The sequence below is a fragment of the Danaus plexippus genome, chromosome 5 (genome assembly GCF_018135715.1).
Source record: "Danaus plexippus chromosome 5, MEX_DaPlex, whole genome shotgun sequence".
Classification (NCBI taxonomy): domain Eukaryota; kingdom Metazoa; phylum Arthropoda; class Insecta; order Lepidoptera; family Nymphalidae; genus Danaus; species Danaus plexippus.
In genome coordinates, this window is record NC_083539.1 from 3,307,573 (window position 1) to 3,329,508 (window position 21,936).

Below are 21,936 nucleotides of genomic sequence, written 5' to 3' on the forward strand. Positions count from 1 at the left end.
TTGTATACAAATTTATATGGCATCTTTTTTATTTTTAACATATCGCCCTAAATATTTATTATAAATAACAAAAAAGTTACATTAGTTCCTATATAAATAATATAAATTAATAATAATATGTAATTTTAAAAGCATATAAATATTATAGAATATTTATGGAACACATGTTTAATTTGAACCGAACCTTTAAATTAACGAAGGCACCCGAGATGACGTTAAAGCTATGACATTTAGTTTGTAAATTTTTACGCGGGAGCCGGGATTTACACTCGTGTGCAAGTCGCGAGACGAGGCACGAGCCGAAGCACTAGGTGACAGTTTAAATAGTCGCTCGAGAGTGTTAATTACCGTTCTTATTACGAGTGCATTGAGACCGGAATCGTTTGTACGTTTTCATTTCTTATTTAAAAGTACTGGCTTTATAAGACAACTATATTTTTTAATAATTTTGTTAGAATTCTAAATGTATATATCGGCGCGAGCAGCTTCAATGACGGATGCAACATGAAAATAAATTAAGGCTGGCATCAATTATTATAACAACTTATTGGTCGTCGTTACTATTGTTAAAAGTAAAACGAAATCAAAGACTGTTTAAAAGGAGAATAGAACTATGTTTGTATTCTGGTATAAATATGACGTCTGGACGCACGACAGCGGACTGCAGAGTTCAGCGAGTGCGGATCATAAAGAATGTGACTATGAAGAACCTTCGAGAAATACAAGAACATTTAGAAGAATTGAAGTTTCATTTTAAAATATCTGGAACGTACTGAAACAAGTGACATTAGTGACGCCAGCGAGGCTGGCGTTCTGTCTTTAAAATAATGAATTTGTAATAAATCCGATATATATCATAACAATAACAATTTTAGAAAACCGCACGTGTCATTGATTTGACTTGAAATAAGTTGCAGAACTATTATAGTATTCAAATAAACCCAGGAGTAATTTATACACAAAGTTGATGACAAACAAGTACCGCGACTGCCAACAAATGACTTTATTAAACTTCAAACCAAGCTTGTTTCTGTGATATTTATAAAATATAAGGTTTTCACCATATATTAATAAGAATTTCTCTGGCAAGAAAATTAAAAGTTACATCAAACCATAATACAGTCCTTTATAATAATATTTATATAAATTAATAACATTAGAGATACATATATTAAAACGTCATAGCATTTTTAATGTTTATATGTTATATTAAATTTCAAATAAATACAAATCCTTTTCTAATCAAACAAATAACTAGAATGTGGAGTTAATCAAACTATATTCGAAACCCCGACTTTTATTAGTCTACAACTAACGTTCTATCAATAGAAACAGATAGTTGCCAATTCCGAGTATATTTTTTCTGAAAATAAGTTTTTCGAATACTACGTAGCGTCGACAAAAATGCAGATATTTTTTTCGAAAATTAAATTAAACCTAAGGTTAAAATTCAAAATAAGCCGATATAGTATGGTAGTACCATACCAACAGGATCAAATATTAAATACTACTTATAATAATTTAGAACTCCTATAGTGTTTGTATGACACGATTTCAGTTGAATTGGATGGATTTTATTTAGAAAATATTTTAACTTTATAATATATTTGTATAATGATATTTTCTCATGCTCATATTTTATAGCTTTATGTGACAGTCTTAAAATATAATAGTAATAGGGTATATATTGTTTTCATGAGAGCTTACTGAACTTATTGAATTGGAAATAAAATCATGTACTTTAAAAAACTTATACATTTCCTTTGAATTCATCCCACGCCATAATTTATATTACATTCATATAATATATTCATTTTATTTTATTATCATATTTTTATATAGTGTATAACTATTATTATTATAGTACAAGACTATTTTAAGTAAGTGAAATTGAGATGATAGCTTTCTCTAATTTTCAATTTACTCAAAAATAATTGATCACGGTACACTACGACGAATATGAGTTGTTATATGCTTGCTTAAATATATATATATATATTGATTCACTAAACATCATTGAAATGAAAGCATCTATCATTACTTCAACGAGGTTCAGACTTTTTAACGAAAGTAATTCTTTATTAAACATAACGATAATTAAAAAAAATTACATTATCATGGTTATACATTCAAATTGTATATAAAATGACGTAATTCAAAGAGAATGACATTTAATTTTACTGTAAAATTACTTACTTTTTGATTCATATATATTTTTAAATACAAAAAAATGAACAAGTACTTGAACCTGCTATCCCTTCACGATATTTAAGGATCGGATAGTGTCTTACTTAAAACTTTTGCGTATATAGCTTTTGAAAAACAAATTGCAGTATACATGAAGTATATGTACTAGAGTTTTTATGACAGTTCATCACAATTTTATAAAAAAATACCTGTGACAGGCTTCAGTAGGTAACAAAAATTTTATGATACGAATATTAATACCACTTCAATATAGTGGATTTCAACAGGTGTAGGACCGTTGGAAATGATAATCAAAACAGCTCTTCCCAAATTATTTAAGATAAAAGGACCTAAATCAAAATGTTGCGATATCATACGAAACGGGTTATTAATTATATTTTAGTAATTCTACTTGAATTATAATTCCAAAAGTTTGCGATTACAAATTGATAATAAGATACTACGCAATAAACAAGTTGATTTTGTTTATACATATTTTAAAGTGACAAAGCTATTATTAATATTAGAAATTCATAAAAAAAAATTTTAATTACCACAATAGTGTATTGTAACCACAAATGTAAGATTGCAAATATTAACTGTCGATTTTCATGCCATATATATATAGACAAGCTATACTCTATAGCTTCCATATATTATTATAATAGCAAAAAAACAGTTCAATTTCAAGCACAATCTTTATAATTTATAATTTTTATATTCAAAACAGACTGAGTGTCAGTATTTAATAAATGGTGACATTAACATTTAAAACTTTCTCTACGAGATTCCTATATTTATTAGGAAATATATTATTACTATAATATTTTGAAAAAGTTTATAAAAATTTAAATAAATTGGTGAAGATTTTTATCAGGATACGTTTTTCTGATAAAAACATGTCCGTTTATCCAACCATCTAACAAATTAAAACCAATAAACTGAAATAACTTTCCAGTCGGTATTGAATAGTAACAAATACTATATTTCGTTCCTGACTCTTGACCTGTGAACCGGAAATTCTTTTAATTTTTAATTAAAAAATTAATAAAACCTACAACAGGAAGTGTCTGAAGGTAACTTAATTACGTTCAACTCAATTTAACTTAACATCGGTGATGTTAATGTGAATTATAATAATTATTATTAATAGTAAAAAAAATCCAGATCTCGGTTTATAACTGTTACTTCTTTCTAACCTAGTTTTCTTAAACTTTCCACATAAATAAACGAAATATACAATAATAATTGATTGATTCTTAATAAAGATACGAATACAAAAACATATTTGTGAATGTACGCCGATATTATTATAAGCTTCTAATCCAGATGAAAGTAATAAAAGTTTGTTAGAACAGTATAGTATGATTGTAATCTCAATTGAATATGGCACTACATCTAACTCGGCTATCTCTTGTTTGCTCTAACGCAATAAGTGTCACGAACTGCGACATATGTGTCGAGGATTGTTAATCTTCTTAATGAATTTTCAACAACGGTTTTAGGTCAATCGATATGACATTCTATTGTTTTGTTTCTATTAAAAAAACCGTAATTGTTTGTGATAGATTTTGTATTTTGTATATAGAGTAATATTTAAATATTTTATGTGCATGAAATATAACTTAAATATTAAAGGTATAAAAAGACTGTTGTTGTTGATTGTTTCTAAAATAACTATTTTATAAAAAACAATACAACAATTTTCATTAGTAATAGTATTAAATAAAATATTCAGTAGGAAAGTTTTATTTTATTACCCGCTTTTAGTAGCAATAAATCCAAATATCTAAGCATTATTATAAATTACTCTTATTCACCGCGTATTTTAGCAACATTCTTCTACGTTCATATCGTATATTTCTTGTATAATAATGAAATATGTTAAGAGTACTAAAATATTTTGTTTAACAAAATATCGTAGCGTAGGCAAGTCAGAATGAAACTAAGCAAAATTATATATGCATTTTTTTAAAATATAATACGTAAAACCGTGAGAGAGTAATTTTTCGATTACAACGGATCATTTACTGTGAAAAAAAAAATACTTTAGGAAAATGTGTTAAAAAAATTAAATACACGTTGTAATACTAAAGAAGTTGCAGAGCATAGTAACTTGTATAGAGTTACAACATAGTAACAACTTTCGAAATGAGTTTTACAGGTTATAGCCTAATAACTCCGCCGCCTTATTGTATGCGAACAGCTTTTAATTGTAAGAATTATTTTCAGCGAATTATTAAAATAATATGTTTTTTCGTTTCTTTTATATAAAACTGCTTATTTAAAAGAAGTTAAAAAAATTATAAGGATAAAGTAGGAAAATGTAGATGTTGCAGTTGGAAATATATAAAAGATTTTTCTTGTCAAAAAATATATTTTATAACTGTGACAAATAGATTTTGTAACTAGACCAACATTAATATTTTTATATACAAAAACAATTAGTTCCAAAGCGTTAGATATAGTTTTCTTTCCACAAAAAAAAAAATAATTACAATAAGTAAATATAAAAACAAGATTTGTTCCTGTGTCACTGGAGAAAAAACATGGTGTCCTCTTTTGTAACCTCTCCTTTCGATGCTGGACAAACTCTTTCGAATCTTAATTGACTAACAGATCTCTGCCCTCCAAACTTTCTTATTTGACGTCGGACGATGTTTCAGAATTGTGTGAGTATCATTGTCTCTCTGTTTTTCGTTCTATTCTGATACACTTTTTGTCTAGACAAATTCCTCCAAATTAGGCAAAAAGACTTCGCCGTTACTTTAAAGCGATCTACGCTGAGATGTCAGAAGCGTTTGCCATTAGCGTGCGTCATTGAGCATCTTAAAATTTCTAACTTCCGTATCCACATCCACCAAGGCGACCAGACCAATGCACAACAACCAGGTTTCGATAGATTTCCCTGAGGCCCAATCATCTATTAACAGAACGCCATTGACGTAGAACATGGCGCTTGTGCCATAAATTGGAAGGTTTCAAAGCTGTGACATACACGAGATTCAACATTATTTGTAATTCCGCATTACTACACCATTTGATTTATAGTCAAGTCGTACAAATATTCGCCTTGAAATGGTTCCTTACTCGGGGATTCTAAAAAACTTCATGGTCCATTTATCCATCCATTTATTATATATCTTCTATATTTAGCCATTAACTCAAATAAGCCACAATATCGCTTTCTATACGTTGGTACCTCAATTATCCTCTCATTACGTCACTTAGAAAAGGCACATATACATTCACATGTATTTAACAACCACATAATTTTAGTCGAATGAAAACCTATCAATTGGTGAATTCAGTTTCTATTAAATTGAATCTGTTCATTTTAAGTAATAAATGTTTATGGCACAATCTCATTCATGGTATTGCTATTTTAGGAAATAAATTCATCTTTATTTTGTGCAATTCAATTTCAATATGTGTTTGATTAAACAAGTTATTGAAGTTATTCAAGGGTCCATAACTTTTCAACAATTGGTATTTTAAATGGTTTTTATTTATTAAAGGTGAATCATTTTTGTTAGGTCTTTACAGTCTTTAGTAAGATGATTTTTGTATATGTAGAAATGATCTTCGCCTTATAAATAATGAACACTTTATTCCATATTTCAAAAGGAACTGCATACTTTAATATATAATTTTAATTTTATGAGGGGTGGAAAAGGTGTATTGTAGCAAAATTTATAATCCGGGTATTCAAATAGTGTTGAAATACTTAAAAGTTAATTATTACTAGTTTACTTGCTCATTACTAGGCCATGATTATATAAACAATTTAAAATATTTATTTTACCCTCAACGGATTTATAGACATTACGATGACAATTTATGAAGAGCACAACATTTTCAATGTTATCGTTGGTCGTTTACGTTTCTGTTGAAATTGAGTGCTCTAACTTAGTTCCGTATGATATTAAAGGGAAATGAACTGCCGCTTAACTCTGCAAGAATTTCATTCGGTTTAATTTCCGTCAATAATGTTTGTATGGAATTATGCACGCAAACCTTAATGTAAAATTTTGCTCTAGATTAAGGATTAATTTAAAAAATAGTTTAAGTACAATTAAAATATTAAATTTATTTAGTTATATAACTATAGCCTAATTAGTATATAATGGTAACAATTCGAGCAATTTAATATGTCCAATAGAGCGGACCAATTACTTTAAATGGTTTTTTATGGGAAATAATAAATTGCCATTGTAATTGTATTTTACATATGAAAGTACGGACAAATATTATTGGTCGAAAGTTGCTTGTTTAATGTTTCCAGAAACTCTAAATTTTAAATGCTTAGAGGTTTTTATATGAAAATTTACTCACTCACCTGTACAAGATCATCGAAACTTTTCGAGTCTTATTGAGTAACTTCAACGATAAATAGCTCTTAAAACAAAAGTTAAATCAAATATAAAATGTTTAAGCTTTCAATGATCTTTAAAGTGTTAAACTGATCCCATATTCAAGAGTATTAATTCCGAATGTAATTCTTGAAAATCATAGTCATATATTTTTGTTGAAAATCACAAAATTTATGCATATGAATACATTTGTAATTTGGTTCCCCTGTATGAAATCTTAATTCTAGAATCTTTGAAATGTCCTTATTTAGTCCTTCAATATATTTTCTAATAACAATTAAAACTTAAATCTGCAGATTAAATAAAAGGATAAAAAAAATAACAGTAAGAGGAACATATTAAATTACCATCGTGGATTTTTTTTTATGGGAACGGTGGTAATAGAGGAGGCGGTCTACTTGGTGGGCAGTAGCCACCGTCACCCATGGACATCCGCAACAACCCTGTTGCGGATGAGTTGTCAACTGTTGTTTTTTAGGAAGAGGGCGAGGTGGGAATAAGGAAATAACAGGAAAGGGAAACCGGCTCTCTCACTCAACGGACGAAACCTAGCCATTAAAGACTACTTCACGCCGATCATCTGTGAGAGGGTGGTACTTCCCCGGTCGAGCCAACCCACTTTTGAGCTGTAGCTAATTGACCACAGCTAGGCTCTACTACTTTAAAAAGTAATACAATAAGAGTTGTCATATAAATAAGTGAAAAAAAAAAGAGATACGAAATTGTGGCAATAAAATATTAATGAAATAACTTTGTTTTTTATTATTTATATTCGTAATTTCGATACATATTTTGCAGTTCTAAGGAATTTTGGAAATTTCTTTTAATCGATAATTTTTATACTATTCTACTAATAATTATAAGACTTATTTTAAAGTTTTTGGAAGCATCAATTTAAGAAAATATTATTATAGGTACTCATACTTTTTATTATCTTTTAAACTCAAATAATGTTACATAAAATATGTCTATTTACATGCTGCGAACAATTACTTTTTCATTACATTTATAGATACAATTAATAGCATAAGGAAACAAAAGATGCAAATGATATTTAAAAAAAAAATATTACTATACTACCAAAAGTCATAGTACCAAAAGTTTTTGAACGACATTTGTACCATTAGCAATTTCTGCACCATTTTTTTTTCTTTTGGTAGCAAACTAGCTAGCTACCTAACAATATTTAAGCAATTTAAGTGGCTTTCTTTTTATAAGTAGATTGTTTCCCTAAAGGAATTGTATAATTTTAGATTTATAACAAAAAAAAATTACTGTTATAGGGTCTTGTTATAAATTTTAAAGCAATCTGAATATTTTTCTTTCTATAGGTAATAGCCAACTTGGGGGGCATTATACAGCGAAACAAGACGATAAATAAAGACATACTACTTATTTATCGTAATGGTATTAAAACGTTTGTAATATAAATTTAACGGAAAACATAATGTAAGGTTACATACTTGTATTTTAAAATGTTATTTTTTTTTCATTCGTACCCACTATATAAGGTATAGGTTGATTGGTGTGATGTCATGGAAATGGACAATAAAGTATGTGTGAATAAAATATCCAATACAATGGGTTACATTCTTAAATTTTATAGTCCATTAAAAAATATTTTACAGATTATTACAGAGCTATTGTTAAGTGAAACGTTCGATAATTCTATATGTATTTTGAAAGGTATCGTTAAAGTGTATGCGTCAAGAGTTGGAGAAAACTTGTTTTCCAAAGTTTAGAAAGTACCCGTCTTATTCCTGAGGGAATAAACTTACTAACCTTACGCGTTCAGCAATCTAATATTCTAAAGAATATGTTAGACTAGATATCAAATAAAATAAAAGTAAATCTACACATTACCTCAATAACATCATTTGAAAGGCATAAATGTATTCTAATAATGTTTTTTTATTTTATATATATGAGACTGTATAAAGTTCTGTAATTCTAGTTCATATAACTAAATTATATTATTCTATATATACTCTTACGTAATCAATAAAATTCAAATAATGCAAATGAACTCATGTCATTATATTGCCGAGGGTAGAAGTAACAAGTACTCTGGAATCACCTCAAGTTAGAATCTTGAGAATTCAGAAATCTAATAAATTTGTAGGGTATCGTTTATAACTTCAATCAACTAACATATTCTAAACAGTTTGTGGTTTCATCATACCTATCTAAATTATAAATGCAAAAGTTTATGGAAATTAAATGTATGAAAAACGATATTTGGAATGAACAATTCAAAAGTCTTGCTTACATTACAGAATAATCACTATTATATGTATATATTGTTTGATTCAGCGATAACATTGAGATTGGTTGAAAAAACTAAAAGATAGTGCTAGGGTGATTAAAATATCTAACATTGATAACGAAATTAATATCGAAGTTGAATATTATTTTTTTATTAATTGTAACGAACGAGTTATAGTAGGATAATTACTTTATTAACTTTTTTATCAATTCACTTTCATTTAAATTGCTTTAATGAACAAAGAGATTAAATATTGTAACTAATTATGAAAATCATATTCATATTGGCTTCTTGTTTGCCTTTTTTTTTTGTCTTATGCATTATTCTAAATTCAAAAATAAATAAATTTAATAATATCGTCTGACAGGATTCGAGTGTCATAAAGTTGTTCATAAGATTCTATCTCGCTAATATAATCAGCGATGTCTTGAACCAACATAATGACGGACTTTTCACGAAAATAAGTTTGTCGTTTTATTTAATCAATGTATGAAATTTACATGTTTAGGATCGTAGAATATTTTAAGTGCGCGTATATGTGTTTTTATAGATTCCAAGTATTGTTTTATTTTATTTTATTTTAGATACTTTCACTAAAGGGCACTTAAGTAATAAATGTAAGAGTATGATTTATGGTACCTAAGGGATTAAGATTTTAAAATTTGTGTGTTTATGAGTAAACCCTCAACATCTGTTGTCTTATTGCAGTGTAATAAAAGAGCCAAGGGTCCCAAAGAAGTAAAAGTGTGAGAATAGCGTTTGTTGGGTCTTGGTTCTTAACTAAATATGAAATGTAGTGAGTCTGTAAGTTGTAGTCGACCGAGAAGGTCGCATAAGTATTTTATGTACTTCATCTTTATGTTAAATTTAAATAAAAGTAAGAATACACAATATACACCCTCATAATTAAAAGAACTCCTATACCCTACACATGAGTTTTATATTAATTGAATACAAATAAATAATTGCTTTAAGATTTATAATATTTAATTTATACATAACAGGTCACTATCTGTGGAAGATATACGAGAAAATAATATTTTGACTTTTATCAAAGCAAACAAAAAAAAAAACCAAAACAATGATTGTTATAAATTTGATCTGTTTGTCTGTACGTCTGTACACGCTAGTCTCAGAAATGGCTTACCTGATTAAGATGTGGTTTTCTCAATTATTGTGGTTGAGCTACAACTAATGATTAGTGTTTAAACCATATGAATCAGAAAATTAATAAAAAAAATACGTAAATATAAAGCATCACTTTGAACATTTAATTAATTATTTTATTGGTCTATTGAAATGTCTATTATTTCTATGTCTAGTAGCATCATCTGAAACTTTATATAAAGTATGATATGATTATAAATGATAAAAAATTGTAATGAAAAAGAGAGGCTAAGAAATATAATCAAATAATAAATTGACGTAAGGTCTATGTAATCAATAAGACTAAACAGAGTTATACATCAAGCGTTAGTAATTCTAGCAGCCCATATGTTTTCTTGTCAAACGATCATACGTCTAATGTCATTTATTAAGCAGCTTTATTGTATATTTTTTTTAAATAATACGACAGTGTATGTAATTATCAATAAACCAAAAGATTTATATAAAAAATCGACTACCTAAAATCACTTTTCCACGCAGACAAAATATATATTTCAAATCATTAAAAACTTATAAAATTAACTAATATTTTAAACAAAACTTCTCCCCGGCGGGGAATCGAACCCCGGTCTCCCGCGTGACAGGCGGGGATACTTACCACTATACTACCGAGGATGTGGATTTCCTTTTTAATAATATGATACTGAAATTATAACATACACCACACAAACAAACAGAAAAAATTGTTACAATCTTTGTTTTTGATTTTATTTACGCTGCTGCAAAGCCCAATTCAAAAAATCTCGCATATTTTCCATGTACCTATAGACAGCGACTAATTACATTTTTATCATAATATGCATTGCATAAAATTTTTCTCATAGAACAAACTTAGAAGACTTTTATTTTATTTTTCTACTTTAAACAAGAACAGTCTACATAACTAACTAACGAGGAACTAATAAAAATTATCCTTTCAGATTCTTTTTATAATTTAAAAAATAAACCAGTTAAAACAATACTTTTAGGATGTTTAGTACATATTAATTACTTACAATTACAAGTATGCAGAAAAACTTATTTTTAAATCATTTAACATCACTAGTTACGTCTGATGCAAAGTAATAAATTAGTGGCAATTATTAAGTTATATTTCATATACTCCTAATTTGTTTATTATACTTTTAATAGAAAGATTCTAGATACATCTAGTCATGAATCTTGAGCTCATTATTTATAGAACATAAATCCAAGAGCCACTTTAATAAACCGAAGGCATATTTTGTGACGTGGTCCTGTTTTGTGAATGTTAGCATAATAATATTTTATCAAAATTGATTGCCAAAGTGCAGATTTGTTTTTAATTAACTTATTTCCATAAAATAAGAAAATGGTATTTATATTGTAAATATTGATCAAGTAAAACAGAAATAAAATTAGTGGTTTCAAAGTACACATGATAAGTACTGTACTTCTTTGATATATAATATTTGAACTAATCTAAGGCTATATCTAAGGGATATTTTTTTTTCATACCAGCTAGTCAAAGTTAGTGTTTGTCTTTTCACAAGGTCACGTGTCACAGTAAAACAATTATTTTTTTTTAAATTAAAGTATCTTTCGGTAAAATAATAATTATAATATTTGGATAAGCTATTCAAGATGTCAGAACAATAAAAAAAATTACAATCCGAAGCTATTCCAGGCAACAATAGCAGAAAATCCGACACAAAGTAGCGATTTTAAAAAAAATTAAAAAAGTGCGAATATCTCGAAAATCGTGATATTTTTACTGAGGTCAAATTGTGATTTTCTGATAGATCTTGAGCTCATCTAACTCCTGTGTCACTGGGACGTGGTCATTTTGGGACACTTAGCCGACAAATATTATTGCTTTTGATCCGTAAAAATTACCCTAATCTACATTTCAAGTCTATAATTTTTAAAGAAATTTAATTTAGAATTTAGATGCACCAACAAGTCATATATGTATGTACGTTCGGAAAAATCTGACATAAGTTTTTGGTTGGTTTATCGAAAGAATATATATTTTTTGATTTGTAAAATTATTAATAAATATATCATTGATTATGAATAAAATAGTATACATTATAATGTCTGAAAATATAAAAATTTAATGTCTAACAATCAGTAGTGCCGACTGTCACTTAGGTAGGTGCATATTCTTTCTAATGTTGTAATATCTTCAATAATAGGTATTTTTTTGTATTAAATAAAATTTACTTTAAATTTTGCATTCTTTGAAGTTAATTTTAATGAGGAAAATTGTTTTATATTTTTTGACAATACAGTCTACTTCAATACAAACATAAAGAAACTGTTACTTCGGATTCTTTCTTCTGAAATACCTGTTTTTGAATAAATTATTGTCACAAATACATTAATACTATATCACTTACTAAGAATTTGAAAATTTTGCTATTACATAGTATTTTACTATGATATTTTTTCGCACCCTTGTCAAGTATAGTTGTCGTTAAGCACATGTCACATATAATTTAAATACAAAGAATAAAGGGACAACACACTCGCTTTCTTTTACACTACAATAATATTTTCAAATTTATTTAAGTTACACACAGAGTATTTAGAAATGTCATGCCTATAAATCAAAAAATATAATATACTTCTATTTTGTTATTTATTTTCTTTTTTTGCTATAGGTGGTAAACGAGCAGACAGCCTACCGTATGGAGGTAGTTACTGTCGCCCATGGACATTCGGAACAAAGCTTTGAGGATGTTGCCACTCTTGATCGCGGAAGAGGGAGAGGAAAGGGTGGAAAAAGAAAATGGGCAACCGGCTCTCTCACTCATTGAGAAAAACGCAGCTGTGAGAGGCTGGTGCTTCCCCAGTGGAGCCAGCCCGTGTTCGAGCTGCAAACATGACCACATCTATGCTCTACTACCTCAAACATATTCTTAGAAACTATACAAATTAAATGTTTTCAGCTTTAAATAAACTTTAAAATCGGTTCATTTAATAAAGGTGGAATGTTCCACTTTATTTACTACTTATTTGTATTTATGAAGTCAAACCAAATATTAAAACTAATACCACGTATAATGATAGTCGTGTTATTAGAGTATCATAACGGAAATTCCACCATGTTTCTTCGTTTGAAATATATGTGAAGTCATTTATGATATAGAGGTATTTAGTGTAAACTAGCTGTTATGAAAGAACTTTTCAGCGCCACATGCTCCCCGCCTCCCACTCACGCGTGATAACGATTAATTTCGGGATTGGGATAAAAAGTAGTCTAAGTTACTCCTTGTTACATCACCTACCTGCCAATAGAAGCCACTTCAAAATCGGTCGAATTTATCAGGGTTTAGCCGGAGAAAACAGACAGAGAGACATTATAAAAAATGATATTTCGGTGCACGTACCGTTTACATATTCATATGTACGTAGTAAATGTAAATAACGGTTATTTGAATATTACAAACAGACAATCCAATTTTATTAACATTTATACAGTAGAGAATTCATTTTTAATTTATTTTTATTACTTTCGTTCTCTTATATTACAAAGAATTATCGCATAGTATGTAAATATTTACCATAATATTTATAGAAAATGTAACATAAAGATAAAAACCATCTGCATACTTAGTGAAAAAGTTATTTTAATATATTGTTATAAGTAACAGACAAGTGATTTAAAATATATCTTTTAAAAAGTTGACTCATGACATGTTATTTTAATACAGATTAGACCAAGCAGAATGGATCAAAGCGGAGGCTTTCACAATAAACAACTAAGGAACTTACACTTTGAAGATAATGAACACGACCGTAAGCCATTTAGTTTAGAGTAGACTTTAGGAGTTACTAACTGTGCAAAGTGAAAGTGTGTTTAAGTTTTGAGTGTTGACATATCTCACACAACTGTTAATTTCTGTCTTAACATATGTCAAATTCACAAAGTGTATATTATAATCATAATAGGAACTTCTGACACATTTTATAACAATAGATGTTACTTTAATGACGTTGAGATAGATTTGATTGAAGTAAAATACATTAAAAATTTTACTACAATAAACATAAAATATAAAACTTCTATCAGAAACAATTATTCAGTTTATCAATAAATACTCGTACATTATCAAAACTTACAATCAATTAAAACAGATTTTTTTTTCTTTTTTATAAATAAACCTATTGAAGGATATGGTACGGCAATAAGTTATAAAACATAAGTTACCGCGGAAGTGATATTGTAACTAAATTATGTTTATAGTTAAGACTTAAGAAAATGAATAAATCATTTAATAGCTCTTCTAAGAACGTTTAATAGATAATTGAGAACTCGATTAAAAACTAAATATGTTTTTAATTTTGTCACCTTTTAAGTTAATGCTATAAGAGTGTAAAATATAAATGTAAAATGCTAAAATATAAATTGAATTGTTATATTTAATGATATATCATTTTCTTTGAAAAGGATTTTGTTCTAAAAGGCGTTCAATTATAGTCAGTCCATAAGTAATAAAAAAAACATGTAATCCTATAAATTTTAAGGCAGTTTAAATATTTTTCTTTTCATGCATTAAAGTCATATTGATGGATGTTGACTCTTAATTTCAAAATTTAAATAAAGATCTCCGTTGATTATTGACGTTATTTAATTCGAAAGTTGGTTACATTAAAAATAAAAAATAAACTTTTGTCTGTTTTCATACGAATTATCATTAAATATTTTTTTGTTGAAGATCGTTAGTGAAAAAATATACATTAAATAATTTTAATTTTTTAATGTTTTGTCAAGGTCAATATTCAACAAGAGCTTATTTCCGACAGCGTAAGCATGAGCATTGAGCAGCCTTATTTCAGACTGTCTAAAATTATGGGGTCAGAAATCTTATCTCTAAAAAATGTCGACTAAATATGTTACACTGGAGAATACAATACAAATGTAAATATAGTTTTATTAACTGATTATTTAGACAACGATATTTTAAGTCGAAAAATAAACTTAATAATTTGAATTCTTTATTTTATAACACTTTTAAAATGTTATTATGTGATCACCACACTTAAATGGAAAGTATATGAACACATGGTTTTTATATAGTTTGTTAGTTAGCCGAAGAAGTCTAGAGAAAAGTACGTTACTCTTTTCTCTACTGATTTAAGATAAAAGGAAAATAATTTTATAAACAGACAAAAAAAAATAACCATAAATTTTGAACCTTCGCCTAAGTAGAGTTTTCTATTTCATATATAATCCTATTTCATTTATGAATGCAGGATTTAGTATTTAGTGTACACGAGTGAAAGCTGTTGGGGACATGTTGATTTGAATTTACTATATTGCAGCTCAATTATTTAAGAAATTAAAAAATGCAAACAATACACACAAACCTACATCATAAAAATCCTAATTTATATTAAAAGTGAGTCCTTACGTCATCGTAGTCAAATAATTTAATAATTTTAGTTTTTTTAGTCATACAATGGATTGTATAGTAACACAAAATGAAGACAAATTAAATGTATCTTTTTAAACATTGATAAATTATATTTATCTCATGCATTATTTTAAGTTTGAAACTAAATAAATTTAATAATATCGTCTAGCAGGAGTCGAGTGTCATAAAGTTGTTCATAAGATTCTATCACGCTAACATGATCTATGGTGTCCTGAACCGACATCATAACGGACTTTTCTTGAAAATTACATTATTCTTGTATTCAATTTGTGTATGAGACTTTTCTTGGAAATTAAGATTCATGATTGTTTTTTCTGTATAGAATACAAATAATTAGTAAGTCCAAATAATACTTAATAAAGTTTACGTATTTTATAATAGTGATAAGTGTGCCCCCTGGCACGTGATAGAGTAGGGTTCAATTTCCCGCTTTGAAGTACTTTTGTTAAAACTTACATATCTTTTATGAACTAATTATTATTTTGGTAAAATACACTCTATTTAAAGGTCATTTCAACTCTTCATCGTTTACATACTGATATAAATTAGAAAAAGCGGAATGGAACGAAGTGGAGCTTTTAACAATGGACAACTAAGGAACTTACACTTTAAAGATAATGAACAAGACCAAGAAATCGTTTAGTTTAAAGTAGACTTTAGAAGTTTCTAACAGTGCAAAGTGAAAGTGTATGGTAACGTTTAAGTTTTGAGAATTTACACGCCTAGAACAATTGCTAATTTAAGGCTTAGTATATGCCAAATTCCCAAATCATATAATAGATTTCTATCGATAAAGAACTTTTGAATCGGACCTTCGGTGGTTTGATAATTTTTTCCAAAACATATTTAAATTCATGGTGGCCTGGAGGTTAAAGGCTCACCTCTCATACGTGAGGGCGCGGATTTGAAACCTGGCAAGTACCAATGTGATCTTTACCGAGTCATGTACTTTCTAAGAGTATTTAGACACCACTGACAGACGGTGAAGGAAAACATCGTGAGAAAACCTGATTTTATAATTTCAAATTATAAGATTGAAATCGTCAACCCGTCTTGAGTAAGCGTGGTGATTAATGCTCTAACCTTCTCTATGTGAGAAGAGGTCTTTGCTCAGCAGTGGGCTCCGATAGGATGATGATGATGTTGATGATTTAAATTATACTAAAATCTATAGAGTAATAACAGGCAAAACTTTCTACTTTTATGTTGCGTGACCAGAAAAGCAGAAAGGTGGTATAGGTGCTATAAATGGTAGAGCCTAGCTATGGTCATGTAACTACAGATCGAACATAGGCTGGTTCGACCGGGCAAGTACCACCCACTCACAGAAGATCGGCGTGAGACTTTTAAGTCTTTAAAGAGCTGCGTTTCGTCCGTTGAGTGAGAGAGCCGGGTGCCCTTTCCCTATTCCCATCATTTCCTGTTATTTCCTTATTCCCACCCATCCCTCTTCCTAAACAACCAAGGTTGGCAACACACCGCAACAGAGATGTTGCGGGTGTCCATAGGCGACGGTGACTACTGCCCAACAAGTAGGCCGTCTGCTCGTTTGCCATCATTCACATAAAAAAAATACTGCAAGATCTCAAGACACATTCGGCGTTCATTCAGAGCGGAACACTAGAAAATTAAGAAATTGTTGGCTGTAAATGACAAGTAACAAAACTAACTGACAGACATTTTCATCTCGTCTGCCTGTGAACACGATTAGTGCGAAAGAACAAAAATGTTTTTATACTCTTTCTTATGGAACAAACAATGAAGTCAGATAATAAGATTATAACGAAGTAGATGATAAATAAAAAAGACTCTTTGTTTAAACCGCTTAAAATAAATTTTTTTATCTAAGAATGTATAATTGCAGTACCAAAATGTACCCATAGGGTGTTATTATATGACGGCATTTGTAAATTTCAATATTATTACGAAATTATGAAAAATCTATTTAGTAAACAAATAAAATACTGATGGGTACAAGATATTAATTTAAGAAATATACTTTATTTTATATTATATTATTTTATAGCCTCTCGATCCACCAATTATTTTATATGAAAAAAATACTCCAATTTATTTACAGATATTTCAGATACTAGTCGATTTTATTATATATTGCATAGAGCGCTTTTATTCTATATACATATTAAAAGACATAAATTTTGCGTTCTTATTTATAGATCATAACTTCAATAGCCCCACTCTACTGATCACAACATGGAAGTATTTGTAATGTTGCGATCAGTAGTAGCCTCCAAGAAATTATCTAATGAAATTAAAGGTCTGTTTGCATTATCATATTTTTAATTAAATTATATGAATGAATATGTTTTACGATGGTTATATGTTACTATACAATGTCGAGAAGAAATATGTAATGTAAAAATCAAAAAAAATTATCACTCTCAGGCTCATATTTATGTAAAACAGAAATGTATTCTATGATATATTATCGAGTATAACGTTTGGAAATCCATAGTAAAATATCGCTTCTAATGTTGTAAAAATTTCAATTAAAAAATCTGTTCAAGATTGATGTATTATGAAAAAGTAAAAATGATATCTAAAATTTTTGCGTATAAACATGTAAATGATACTTAGTTGTTCAGTTTCTTTTTTTATTATTTTATAACTACATTACCTCCATGCCTCGGTTCCTTCGCAATAACCGTGTTCATAGGCAAACGAGACGAAGTGTCTGTCAGTTAGTTTTGTTACTTGTCATTTACAGCCAACAATTTCTTAATTTTCTAGCGTACCGCTTTGAAGGCACGCAGAATGCGTCTTGAGATCTTGCTGTGTGGTCACGGACCATAAAATTAAAAAAGTTTTAAGTATTATTTCAGTATAATTTAAATATGTTTAGGAAATATTTGAAAAATCATCTGACGTCCGATTCAAAAGTTCTTTATTGATAGAAATCTATTATATAATTTATGAGTTTGCCATATACTAAGCCTTAAATTAGCAATTGTTCTAGGCGTGGAAACCCTCAAAACTCAAACGTTACCACACACTTTCACTTTGCACTGTTAGAAATTTCTAAAGTCTACTTTAAACTAAATGATATACAGTCTTGTTCATTATCTTTAAAGTGTAAGTTGCTAAGTTGTCCATTGTTAAAAGCTCCACTTCGTTCTATTCTGCTTTGTCTAATCTATATCAGTATGATATCTTAAGAGCTCTGACGTCATTTTTTTCTCTAAATCAGAATTTCAATATATATATTAATGATTTTTACTTCGGTATCTCAAAAATAGCATTAATTGTAACCTTTTAATTGTTTCAAACGTCAATTCTGAATAGTGACATTCGGTTTTACTGCAAAAATATATAAAATTGTTATATGAATGCAAAATAATTCTAAAGGCAATAAAGAAACCATTTTTGAAAAAAATGCATGAATTTAGAATATTAGTAGAACTAGGATGACTTTGTATACATTAAAAAATATGTCTATATGTTATTATGTAATTATATTATATAATACTATTCTTTATACAGATACTTTCATCGCGTCTTACTTTACAACAACCGAAACATTGGGTATAATATAAAATAATAAAATAAATTGTTTAATTTATCTTAAAATCATAGTTTATTTGAATAATTACTAACGAAAGCTTGAAAATCATTATGGCATAAATATATTTCACAGAGGTGTGAGACGCAAATTTAATGACTAAGTTGCAATACTAAATTAAACAAATCACAAAGTTGTTAGAGTTGTCTGAACTTCGATATACTTTGTATCAGTCAATTATTCATCGATGTAATAAAAACTGTATTAAAAATTCAATTTACATTAAAAATTTAGTTTTATGATATGAGTACTTCCGAAGAACCACGTTAATTTCTATTACTTTTCTCACATTCCCAGCTAAAAATAAAAAACAAAAAACATATATAAAAATATAAATTTATTATCTTATTGAAACGAATATTGATTAGGAAAAGAAAGGAATGAATTAACGAGGTGATTATTAGACAAATTTTAGGCTTTCATTTCTGTTTCATTAAATTTATCAAATTCCACACTAACATTTCAAAGAAATGATAATTTATCTTAATATGCTTTCAAGTTCTTAATTGTTTTATGTATTCAAATTTCCATGACCCGAAAAATATACTATAAAGTAGAAGTTGCAGAACAATTACTCTTCTTAAGGCCTATAATATGTACGTTATTTCTTGTATTTTTTCGTTTCTATATTGTAACAATACAAAACATACGTATAAAACTAACTTCTCAAAAACGCTATTAGTGTACTACGTATTTTCTTCATCCTTATTATTAATTAATAGAGCTTTTTTCTTGTATCAATGTCAATTATCGATAACATAGTGTATACGTTCCTCGAATTGATTGGATTTCTTGTTTGTTTGACCTGTTATCAGAAAGTAATTACCAGTTATCAAAACCACTTCCAGACGTTAAAGATATAACAAAAAAGTTTCTCTTTACGTGAAACCAAAATAAGGCAAGACAAAACAGACATATTAAGATATTATGTAACAAAGTGTACTTTTATTGAATAATGTATTGGCTGTTTCTTAAAGATAATATACAACCAAAGCTAAACAAAATTCTGAAGGTTAAATTTATTGAAATACTAAGTTTTTTTAAACAACTTTCTTAACGTATGAAATATCTACTAACATGTTTCGTAAACCAAAATATAAGAAGGTTTTTGTGAAATATTGTATCTGAACAGTTGATTTGTATCTTGAATAAAATTATTTTTTACGCTTATTTTAGAGAAACTTTAAAAGAAATATATTTTTTTATATATTTCCAATAAAACACCATCAATAAAATCTACGTCTGAGTTATAACTTTAATAAATAGAACAGCCTCTTTATGGTGTCAATTTAATGATTGAATTTAATTATTTGTGAAACTGAACTTTAATGTTACAATTTCCATACATTAAGCAGTCGTAAAGTTTAAAATGGATATTACTAATAAAGTTACAATGCTTAAACTTGTAATGAGACAACAATAAAAACAACTTCACTAAATATTCTAAAAATGATATAATGATAATATAATAATATAATCCACGAAATAACATTTAATAAAAAAAATATTTCTTAATATCGGATTACCTGATTTAATAATTCATATCGCCTATATTAAATATTAAGTCCTTAATATGTACTTTTGTTAGGAACAGCAATGTTGTAGTTTAACTCTCGTTATGAATAGGGTATATTTTAAATTTTAACAAGAACTTCAGATTAACATTCGAAGATCTAACAAAGTTTCAACACTCTATTATTGTATTATACAATAATAACATGATTAATCAATTTCACGTTCAAACAAACTTAATCACAGATGTTGTGCTAACATGTTATTTATCTGACGTAAGATAAGTTGTTACAACCCTACCCACTTGTTTTTAATTTATATTCATTATTCATTTGCTTTCATGACGGCCAGCAGTTTAGCTTGATCTAGGATATCTGTTGAATGAAATTATTATTTTTATATAATTACTAACAGTAAGCTTGAACATTAACAAATAAAATTACCTAGAATTTCATATCTATTGCCTATAGGAAGATTGTTAAATTTTTTTTAACCTTCCGCATTTGACGGCAAAGCGGAATATTTTTATGAAAACTTTTTAATAAACGTGTCAGCTTTATCGATATTTTTACGCGTTTCCACGTGAAACAGTTATGTTGATAATTTTTAAGAAGTTTTTTTGGACACATTTGTTACAAAATTATTTTTTATTTAACTCGTAAGAAGATAACAACATACGTACTAACAATAAAAAGTAAGAAAATTGTTGTTTAAAACAACCTAAAACTAAGATGATCAGTCGAAACATAATTAATTATGAAAATTCGTATATAAAAAATATATTACGAGTACTTTCAACGATATAGAAGTCTCTAAGGTTTCTTAAAATTCAGGAGGATCATACATTTTTTTTAATTGAAATTGTCTACAATTAATGCTTTAATGAAAATTATTAATTAAAACATTATACGAGTTACAATGTTCATATAATTAAATTTAAGCTAATGGCTCAAAGTTAGATGGTTAACTTATATAATGTGAGATTATATTAAGGTAGCGCAAGCAGGCGATTAAAGGCACTTGGCTAAGAACAAAGGAGTAGATCTGTTGAACTATAGACTGTGAAGCTAATTGCAGCTAACGGTTCGAGCTGTATATTCAATGGAAATAACTTTTATTAGAATTCATTGCAGTATTACAATGGCTGTGACGTTTTGCGTGTTCTAAATGCTATTAGCTAACGTTGCTATTTAATGCAATTACCTGTAAAATAACAAATCATTACACAACTGTAAAATAATGTTAGTAATTACTAAACTATTCATAAAGATTTAACAGATGTAAATATAAAAAAAAATATTTACATAATAAGTTATAAGAATGAATTTAATTTTGTAATATCTTTTAAACTATTCACTCTTCTATTTTACAAAGTAAAATTACCGCTCTATTATAAATGTATTATTACTGACATATAGCCGCATACATTTTTGCAAGGTTTTAGTTGTA

The 21,936-nt window shown here is 28.0% G+C and overlaps 1 long non-coding RNA gene and 1 other non-coding gene across 2 annotated transcripts in view; both read right to left on the bottom strand.

Annotated features, from left to right (window-relative positions):
* The window catches only part of LOC133320811 (uncharacterized), a 174,867-nt gene that overhangs the window by 78,082 nt on the left and 74,849 nt on the right, over positions 1-21,936 (bottom strand). The window lies entirely within an intron of this gene.
* Positions 10,537-10,608, bottom strand: Trnad-guc (transfer RNA aspartic acid (anticodon GUC)). Its single transcript has one exon. It is a non-coding gene; the product is annotated as a tRNA-Asp (tRNA).